The sequence below is a fragment of the Aspergillus lentulus genome, assembly GCF_001445615.1.
Source record: "Aspergillus lentulus DNA, contig: Alt08, strain: IFM 54703, whole genome shotgun sequence".
Lineage (NCBI taxonomy): Eukaryota > Fungi > Ascomycota > Eurotiomycetes > Eurotiales > Aspergillaceae > Aspergillus > Aspergillus lentulus.
In genome coordinates this window covers 657,055-668,508 of record NW_028322118.1, presented here as the reverse complement: position 1 = coordinate 668,508, position 11,454 = coordinate 657,055, and positions in this window count along the sequence as shown.

Sequence of the window (11,454 nt, the reverse complement as noted above, 5' to 3'; positions counted from 1 at the left end):
ACGACAAGAAATCGATTTGATGTCTGATCATTCCTCGGGCGGGGGGGTAAATGGTTGTGCGAAAGTTGATTTCGGAAGGGGTTCCAGCCACAGGCGGACCAAGAGGTGGGAAACGAGACGGACAGTAGATTCGACAATAAGAGAAGAAGTATAAGAGAAGAAGAGAAACGGTTGATCCACACAACCGTGTTAGAAAATATGTTGAATGATTTGGAAAGGGAGGAAGAGAGGAGGGGGAGGTAAGAGGGAAAAAGAAGAGAGGGAGGAGGGGGGAATGTTGAATGGATGAGGAGAAAAAAAGAGGGAGAGGAAATAAGCAAGTTACGAGAAGAGGTAGAAGAAGAAGAGTGGGAAAGTCTCTGGGAGGAGGGTCTGGGTTCTGAAAGGGAGCGAGCGAGGGGTGGTAGGAGGGGGAAGAGGTACCTCCATAGAGGGGGCCAAGAAAGCGAGTGTGGGAAACGGGCTGCCAGGTCGTGTGCAGAAGAAGCTGATGGTAGATTCGGACGATCGCTGGATCGCAACAGTGAGGCGGGTCTTACAGTAGCCCAGCAAAGCAGGGGCTCCAAACGGGATTCACGGAGCGGTCTCAGTATGGAGTAGTGCCAGGACAACCACGCACTAGGAGTTCTTTTGCCACTGCCAGAGTCCGTGTCGACCTATCAGAAATTTTAGAAAATTCCTTTCTGACTAATGGCATAGTTGACTATACGCTTTTAGGTTAGACTTAACACGTCCATCAAGTACTGCGGTAATGCGTACTCTAAATAATACAAACAAAAACATACAGAAATACTTCCCCGACGCGCTATGTTACAGACAGGGAAGCTCTCTTTCCAAAGACACTTCTCTGGACCATCTGTCCCAAAGGGGCCAAAGCCGAATGAGCCACAGTGGCCATCACGCGCTAAAGTGCCATCCCGTCAACCCGGTTCAACCGGGGTCTTTTCGCTTTGACTTGGCATACAGAGAAGACATCCACGCTATCACCAGCGCCTTCTGTACCCACAGTCGCACATATCATCAGAGACATCATCATCAAACCCGTCTTCCATACCTTGGCGCTATTATTGTGGCCACAAAGTTACGTCCTTGATCTGTTCTGTACCCCTCTGAATGTAGTAGAAACTACCTAGCTCAAAAGTCGAACAGCGCACAGTGTTGGGCAGCTGCATTAACATGAACTTGGTATTGACTGTTTGCGAATTGGTGGAGTTGCAAGTATGACCAGTAGCATTCTCCTTATCTAATAACAATTCTTTTCCCTTTCCAAGGATCCGATTGGTATAACGTAGATAATGGTGCATATCTGACAATGGGTGGATATATCATCCCTGCCCAGCCCCTTTCCTGATGATACCTTGACTTGTTTCTGCGAATGCAAGATCTATCTATCTACTAAATATTGATCTGTTGCTGCACTGTGGACTAAATCGATCTAGCTGCTTCATTTCGGTCCATGGAGAAGAATGATCAATCCCCTTCATCGAAAGAGTCTGACCGCAATGTGGGCTGTTTTGTTGGTATGATGGGTACAGGTGGGGTACAAACTGCTTCATAGAACCATACTCCGAAATCTCCTCCGATTTGTATTGCTGTGTACTTCTCTGTCTACCGGGAACCTATCCCTATCATCATCCCTCTCTTGATAAAATGATCCCGTTGATCGTGGCCAGGGACTGATAAGAGAACCTGACTTTTCAACAACTTCTTATTCCATAATGCTTCATGGAGTTGATTGGGGCCTACTGCCTCCATCATCAAGTGTCGTAAATGTGGAGTAGATAACTAGTAAGCGAGACTACTCTAGCCTCCGTAAGAACCTAGGCATCTAGGCAGTAATCACACGCACCTTAACCCCTCCAGACAACAAAACCGGAAGCCGAAGGCACCCCCTCGTCAAGCTCCCCCCCTTGGCCCCTCCAAGACCTACCAAGGATTCCTCAGCGACCATCAAAATGCCACCACCACAAAAGCAAAGCAACTGGTCTCACATCTCCCAATCAGTAGTATTCATAGTCTAATCCTTTCATTTCCACCAGAATTCCTTCCAGACAAGCTAAAGTTCTAACAATGTTACTGGCTGTCGCTGCGCACTCATATTTAATTATTTCTATACTATTATTATTATTATTATTATCAACATTATTACTTTGGACTATCACTTCATTATTCGCAATCGCGGATTAAAGGGGGAAACAGACACACCCCTCCAAAATCCCGGCACCCACTTATCAAGTGATTACCCCTCGGTCCCCTCCTGTCCTCATCTTCCCCTCTGTCAAGATAGGTCTTGGGGGAGAGATGTATGCTTATTGTCTGACTTGCTCAACCCCTCCTTTGCAACCACGGTTACGACGTGTAACCAACCTCAAGTGATCAAAGACATCCGATTCAGACATTCGGTACTTGAAAATCACCAAACAAGAATTAGGTATCTTTCTCCTTGTCCACTGACTGCGCCTTTTACCAACTTTGATGCACTAGTGGCTTTTGCTAAGGTAGTGTTCAATAAATAAATGATTCTTGTCTGTTGATCGTCGTTTGATCGAGCCTACTGTTGTTCGAGACCCGGTGGTCTGTCACTATGACGAAGGCTAGACATCGATCACAGTAGAGAGGTACTCATTCATGATTCTCAGGAACAGATATCACAGTACTATATGTACTATTATCCCACCGTGCGCATGTCTGTCATATTATTTCAAAGGATATAGAGAATCGAGTATTTTGGTTGAAGTCGCCCATGACAATAAGCCGTGTCATCAACCCGCCGTTGATAATTAATCTCCTAGAAGAGAAGTTGACACATAGATCTGCTTCGCTCAAATGGGAACTCGTGGCTGAAAGATTGTATCTTCATGATAGATACAGCTCACACAAGGTATCCTCTACCCCCATAACCTTGACAAGTTCCAAGAAGTGCTGTGTCGTACAGATCCTCCATGGCGACTCATTTGGGCGCTGTTCAATGGTCACCTGCCCCAACGCTCGATAGACAGCGAACCAAATTGCAGCATAAAACTGGACGAATATAGAACAAACCACATCAGGCTGGTGAGATCATGGCAGGCATGCAAATATACCTTACAAATTCAAAAATAGGGCCTCTCTTTATGATGGAGACTTAAATAGTTAAAGACCCATTTGGATGCAAGTCTCCATCATCACTACATATACTATTTATTGTTTAATTCTGGTGATTGCTGCCCCCAAGCCCAAGATGCAGCAACTCCCTAATTTTGTACGTTGTCTTATCATCCTTGACCTCTGCATAAGTGGCATGGGGCGGCATGGATCTTCGAAAACTGTGGCTGCCTGCACTTTCCAGCCTCACTCGGAGACGCGCTCTCATTCCGGTTCCACATCCAGAAATGAGGCGCCCTAGCGATACATACGGCGTACCCCCATGTGTAAAGACATTACGAAGCAGAAAACGGCCTATTATTTTGTTTCCATGTTTGACGTCGTAGTCGCATATCTTCAGTAAGTTCAGTTTGCCCCTCTGTCTGCCCCTCCATAGAGGGCTATGGCTATACCCCGCATGATCCTTTGGCATCCGCCGGGTTCTCAGGTTGGAACCATGGATACAACGATGGACAGCTGGAGCTGTTTGGAATTGGGTCTCGCGAGCAGAAGACTAATCATGTGACTTCCTAGGTCAATAACACCATGTGGTTATTGGTGCTACTGCACGCATGTCACAAGCAAGTCAGAGACAACCCTCAGAGATGGAAGGGATTCCCGTAAAATCCCGAAGATTCATGGTGGGCCTCTGTCTTAATCACGAATACGGAGTAGAGAGGTAGACTACGTACTGCGTCAATGCCTGGAGTTACCAGGGTAACTCACATGACCCGCTCGATAATCTATTACCCTACTGGGAAAATACGCGATTACTTACTCCATATCTCGCTGGCTGGGTCTCAGATCTCAATGCGCGTCTTTCGATCCTGGTAATATCAACTATAGACACAGTTTGAAGGGTTTAAGAAAAATGCACAGATCATTATAAGCGAGACCATCTAATCTGAAATTACTATTATGCAATTATGCAGCATACTTCCACCTCAACAGGACTTCGGACTGTCGTACTGCGCGTCATCCTGTCCTTCGCGATCCTTATGCTGCAGGAAACCATCTTTTTCATTCACACCGCCCTCATTTTGTCTGGCCAGGCAAGTTACAAGAGAGCGGTGAGCCGCAGAGCTTACGCTTTTCAGTAAGACACATGGGAGGAGAGACGGCCTGGCAGGAGAAACCGGACTTTACTCTCTCATTCGTAGCTCGCAGTTGTAGTTGGCTGAGATCTTTCCGATCCACTGTGCACCGCCATGCAGCGGTCCGTTCCATATCAACATCCTATCAGTGGTGAGTCCGCTCTTCAGGAGACAGGTGATGACTTCAACGGATCCAGCGCTGCCCGCAGGTCGAAGAACTCTGTTCTGATTGTTAAGTCTACTGTCTAAGACTCTAACAGACTGCTTCATGAATGGCTTCCAGATGGCTCAGTTGACTCGAGTCCGGTGAAACCGTCTCAGTCTCAATTTGACTGAACCTTGCTGTTGGGAACAGATTTCAAGGACGAGGATAAAACACCTGCAGCCTGTAGGCGGATACCCCGTAGCTAATCGTTCCAAACGACTCTAACATCTGAAACAGCAGTCCAATAGGTGCTGTGTAAACTATGAACACTTTTTCTTCAACATATATGACAAATTGGATAGATCTTTGAAAGGGCTGCTTCAAACTCCCAATCTATAGAATTTCTGGGTGGTATGCCCCTTCATCGTTAATAATAATGATAGCGGTGGCTGATCTATCTACCGCATCATTCAATAACCTACTACGCGTGTCTGCTGACTACCAGTACTTATGATCCCACTATTGTTCTCCACTAAGTACCGTTGCAGGAAGCGAGGAACAGCTTCCCCGGGGCCCATTTCCCAAGCTAAAGGTAGTGGCTTCGGTAGCGTCGTTAGTCGTCTTGGCTGACTAGATATGTCCCGACCCTGCGTACCGCGTTGTTCTGCTGTCCAGTGTACCGCTACTTTGACTTCTGTCGGGAACTTCCCAAAATAGCCATTACTTTAAAGTCGGTGAAGCCCGATAGGAACAAAGTTGGAGATGAACAACTGTCGTATCGCTATTCGTTTCGATTGCTTCTACTCTGTCCAGTTTGGGTCGTTAGATGGCTGGTAGACGACAGCGAAATGCATAGTTTCCACCGCCCAGTTTCGCTTACAACTGGCCGAGTTCGACTAGATCAAACTGGTAGATAGACTTTCCAGTTTGCACTTCCTTAGACAGTCATACGAAGACAATGATGATAATCTCATGTTCTAGACCGTTCTTCTCTCTTCATGCCTTTTGCTTCTTTCCTGAATTTCTGCTTTGCTAGAGGCGGATGGATCTCCATTGTGTGCTCTCGCTAAACGAGGGCTCGAGTATGGCAGTTCTTCAGGATTAGCGAATGAACTCGTTCTGATGCTCAACATGATTGCGCTGTGTGATATGACTCGCTTATCATTTTATGGGGCTGCGAGGCTCGTTATGGAGCAGGTTGTCCTAGACTCATTATGGCCTTCAGGGAGAGACCGACTTAACCATTACTTACTGCTGGTATTGTGATTTGTTCCAACTCAAGGTCCATCAAAGAACTACAGAATCATGTCTAGTTCCATTCAGCCCGCCCGTGCTTGGTACAAGCCCTTACTGTTGATATCTAAGGTACCGTAGAGGGGGTTTGTTCCATGGTACTCTTCCGTAGCGGGTGTCTAAACCGCAACTGTCAACTGGATGCGGTCAATGATATCTAGACAACATGTCGCCTCCATCAGACTTCTACAGTCTTTTTGATGTCGCATTGTAGGATTTGTCTAGAAGTGGCATATAGAGATTCAGGCTACCTATGCTTAAAGCAGTCACAAGGCATACTCTGTTTTGTATTTGGATAGGTCGAGTACCGCTCAGTAGTAGATACAGATACTACTGCTGCAACGATATATTCACAAATCCCTCGAAACTAAATCGCAGTCTTTGTCCAGTAACATGCTTACGCTGATCTAGACTATCCTCCATAATCGCCATGTAGGCATGCACTACCCAGAACTCAAACAGGCGGTGTCGCATATGAACAGTACCTGCACCTGCAACTAGACGCAGAATGCCCAGATCGGCCTACAGAGGCATTTGTTGGGATTCTGATGAGTGGTCACCGCCTCTTTTGTCCCTGAGTATGTAAGTGAGAGGCTTGTAGCTCAGCCGCTCAACCGCATAAATAGGAGATCATTGTAGACGCAGAAATCAACTAACATCTGACATCGATGTAAGGTTCTTACCTGCCTATTCTGTCCATGCTTGCGTCGAGATCTGACCGATGATGTATTCCAGCAACATGCACACCTTGCGTACCTCCAGACGGAACGGTACATATCGTCTTCTGTATTCTTCTAGAAATGGAAGAAAAACCGAGGACAGAAGTACGAATACAGAATACGGTCACTGAGGACCATCGTAGGCTCTGGTTGGCTAGCTAGCACTTCATCCCCGGACACTGTAAAACCCCAGCACCAAGAAGCCGGATCCCTTTAATCAAAAATCCAAGACGATGAAAAGCATGGAAGGATAAAAAACCCTCCACCACTCCACTGCAACATATCTGATTGGATTCAAGAAACCTTCTGGAAGACTCAAGAAGCCAGGTCTCAGGTCTGACTCTGCGACATCAAGCGTGGCTTACCGGATGAGCATCCGCTTCCCGCTGACCCAGCTGGTTGGATGAGTACGAAAAAGGGGGAGGGGCAGAAGTCAATACAGGATGGCCTGGCTAAGCTACTAGTCTAGTTCTTTAGACTACATGTTGCTTTTTTTCGCGGTCCAAAACTCTGGGCTTCTGGACTCGTCAGTGGCCCGCCGGTTTGACTTTTATTACGAACGGCAGTACGGAGTACGGAGTATCCATCCAGACCAGACGACGAGGGATTCTGCATCGACAGATTCGACAGTCTATCATCAAGAAGAAACGAATTAGTGGGCGGCTTGCGCAAAGCACAAACTTTGAGAGCCACAAATGGGAACCCGGGGGATTGGTCCGATTGCAAGATGCAGCAGGGGAGCGGGATGCTTGCATTATGATTTGCCTTCCTTGCTTTCCATGTTCTTGTTTCGGTCTGGTTTTTGCCATTTTTGACACGGTATAGATCCAAAGGATCGATCTGTACTTCCTCGCAATGAGACCCAAAGGAGGATAAAACCTACTTCCATGCTAGCCCGTGTTTCTGCGTCAATAGATAGAAACATTATAGTTAGCGGACTTTACTTGCAGACCGTCGGTCTACTCCTAATTTACAGTATTGATTGTGATGGGAAACCCTCCAATTGCAACTTGGTCAAGAAGATAATATTGCATTGAATCATTGCATGAGAAGTCGATGTAGAAAGCCATGGCCATATGAGAAGGCCTCCTATTCTAGATAGACGACTTAGTGTAAGTGAAGCACTCCACATGCTAGTTTTTACCCTCTTGCGCTACCCTGCGGGTCATGACGCTGTCATTCGACATACTGTATTGAAGGGGAGTATGGAAGTAGTCAATCTTCAGAAGTATTGAATTGCACAGCAACCTTTCAAACTGAGAGCAGATATCATGCCGGTTGATTGAACTACATCGTAGGGGTTGATATGAAGATTGACCTGGACGAAGTCTTCGGTCATAGATGCGTCGATATCGTGGTATCCATCCTCTTGAGCGAAGGTAGTCATCAGTGTGAATAAATTGTCTCGGTACGTCGTTGATGCTGCAGAAAAAGCTCCTCAAGCTTGAGGGTCCTCAATCTCTAACTTACCTAGCAGTTTCGTCCATGGCTCTCGTCCTGCCAGGCTCGCAGAGCATTAGCAATCCGCCAGAGGTCCGGCCGAGTGAACACTTGGTTGTAATGCGGGGGGCGCGGATTTCTCGTACAAGAACAGATATTTATGATGGCGAGATCTCTATATCCGTGTAGATTTCCTTTGGCAGCATCAACCGCGCCCTGATATGGTGCCTGCCCAGAGATGACTTATGGTTCAGTAGCTCTTGTTCTGAGCAATGTGGGTGTGTTGCTCATATCGGCTTTTCTGTTATTAAGAAAGTGCTTGCTTTTCATTGTGAGCGAGCGGTTTATGACCGGGAGAGTGCTATTGACTGAAGGTGATGCGATCCAGAGCTGTTTCTATGCCAGCATGCACTCTAAGAGCTGCGACTGTCCAAGGTTGCTGTATGCATATAGCTCTAGAATTGTTGACTGATACTGATTGATAGAGGGATGACTTATTAGGGTTAAATATAAGGGGGTGGATGCAGCAAGAAGTAGAGGGCTCACACCATTAGCTGGATAAGGAGAGAGAAATATATTTCAAAATCCGATGGATCTCAAGATCACTCCAACAAACAAAGCTTGACGTTAAGCTACGATGTATTTCCAGACTGCAAACTCGGACACTAAAACTTGCAAGGCTCTTTTTATCCTATTCTAATTGAACGTTTGATGGATATGGGACTGGACCTGTCTGGAATTCAGCTCCGCTGGCAGCCGTCTGTCATGGCGAGTCCGGTCACACGAAGCATCTGATCATGGTATCCCTTAGAACAGTAAAATAGGGGATGAAGTCACGACCGTCCAAGTGCTATGCTTGATAATGTCAGTGTTATTTCTAGGTGAGAAGCCTGGCTGTTCCTTGCTGGTCCTTGGTCTTTTCTCAGTCGCTTCCGCCGTATGTCTGACAAGATCCTCGATGGGACGCTCCCCCGAAATTATGGTCGAAGTGACTGGCAACGAGATACATTAAGAGGAGCATCAGACCGAGGCAACACTGCGTCGGCAGCCTGTGCTTTATCGGAACCGAAATCATCCATACCTCTGCCCGAGGGCGCTGTCAGATCTGAGGGAAGGTAACAAGGCACTCATTCTGGAAGGGTTGTACAAGGCAGCCTGCGCCAATTCTGCGGTGTCACTAGGAACATCGAGTCCAAAATCAGTCTACTGAGGAGTGTAGTGGAATCGTCACTCGAGCGAAGAGCCTGCAAACGGTTTAAAGGATCTGGATGTCCAAGCTTTACCTGACGTCTCGAGGTCAGTGCACCAAAAATGAAGTCTAAATCATAGATATCGTAAAGTCTCGTACAGCAGTACAGTGCGCCTGGAAGCATCGCGGTTGCCACATATTTCATAAATGAAGTAGAATTTTACCGTCGGGTAGCTCAATTCACAGCCTTTATCAAGCCGACCATCATGGCAAGTAACGGCGAGCGCCGCAGGCCAAGAAGCTGTCAGCATGGCCCGCGGGTAGTCTGGCTCTCTCAAGTGACATGATCAGTCGCGCACATTGACCGGGGTCCTTGCTACTTCTGGGTTTCGAGGCGAGGAAAGAACTTGAAGCCAGGTGTTTCAAGATAATAGATGCATATTATTGCTTACCCTACAGGAATTCTTGGTTCTATTATTTGACGGGCCGGCCCGACCTCTTCTTCCCTGTGCTTCTCCTTTCCTAAATCCATCCCTGGTCAGGTTCGTAGTTCTTGTGGGATTGAAAGCATAGATAGGCTGAATGTAGGTGTTGGGGAGTCAGTGAACTGCCGTTTACACCCCTGACAGTATGGGGTAGATAATCTGGGGAACATTTTTGGAGTCGGTCCCACCACGATGTCACTGAAGAGACGAACGGGAGTTCGAACAACATATCCGGTTTTTTCATGTGCATTTAGGCTCGTCCTGTTTCACGATGACAGTTGTCGGTTCGTCGCTTCACTTGACTCGATTTTTAGCATAGATCACAAGCATACGTAAACGACGCCGAGGACCAAGGAACAGCGGGAGACAAGACCGTCAACGACAAGCGATGATCAAGAGCAGCATTTATCCGAACATTAGACAGCTAAGGGGATGCGCCTTTTTGGTTCATTGGATGCTTCATGCGACCTACCGTCACTGTCCAACCATCAGAGAGCCGGTCCACCGAAAGTCTATCAAAACGCGTTTCAATAGGCAAACAGACGGGAATCATTCGGAAAGTTCGCGTATCCCCCGGATCGACTCATCCATCTGCGATAGTTTACAGCTCTATACGCTTGAGACACATCTGTAGTTTGTACGAAGGTGTGCCGATTGCCGTGGTCATTGATGGGACATCGGGGGGCCATGCTCAGAAGGGTATTCGTGCGTACGGAGGATTCCGTATCCGTACATTAGGTAGCTCCGTGTCAGCAGATGGTGCTCGAGATTCGAGGATCATCTTGATGATTATGATGATGATGATGACGAGCGTTAGTACTGTATCAAGAAACGTATCATTAAAGCCTTGGAAAGTTGCAATAACATGAAATATTATCTCATTGCGACGCGATCAAACTGCCATCCAGGTTGCCAATATAGATGCTTTCTCCACTATCACGGGTACGTTCCTCCAATGCGCGATTTACAATACGGAAACAATACCGGTCCATACAATGGTCGAGACTCGAGAGTCAGTCGAGTGTATGGTCGAGACTCGAGAGTCAGTCGAGACGCTGATTCCATCAATCTCTGGACCCAGAAAGGGCCCGCACCTCCATAGCCTGACTCGGAGAGGGGCTTCCTAGGCTCTAAAGACCGCTTACTCATTAGATTCGAGCCTAATCTATCTCGTAGCGTGCCCCGACAACTCCCAAATAACATCCAGGTCAGCCCCATTAGGGCAAAGGGGAGGCACTTACCGAGGAACCGTCCGTACAAAACGCTCAAAACGACGATAACTAAATACAGTTTACTTCCTATTGCAAATACCATGCTTAGAGGTCTGTCTAGTAGTCAATGGGGATCGGTGAGCATATGTACTCTTCTTCTGACCTTGGGAGTGGCCAGTGCACTGGGTGGTTCAGGTGGTGCCATTTTGGTATCTTACACGACGAAATTCCATGACGGTATCAAAAGCAAATCACCAAGGTACCTTAGCATTTTTAAGGATAGACAGGTACCTATGATTTGAAGCATACCTAGGTTGCTCATTCAAGATGTGGATGCATTAAAGTCGTTCTCATCAATAATACCATTCATTCTTATGAATATTGGCATCAGTCATGCGCTATGAAGTTGAGAAACAGGCTGGGATACTCAAGCCATCTGCATTGTTCTGGTCCCATATGATAATTTTGGTATCTGAGCAGTACGGTACTGTAACGTGGCACTCAACTGAGTCTACCTTATCCACTCATAAGGTAGGTAGGGAGAGGTAGCTTTTCCCCCTCTCCTGCCTCTTACCCACCCGAGGCCACCACCACTTATCAGAGGTGCTCTTCTGGGAAACTCTCCTCCTTTTCGACGGATCAATCTGACTGTCTGACTGTTTTCTTCCTCTTTTCTCAACTTTCCTGGAGAGAGGAAAATGAAACACTTCCATCAATCCTTTTGATCGGCTGACGCTCTCAAGTGCATTCACTCT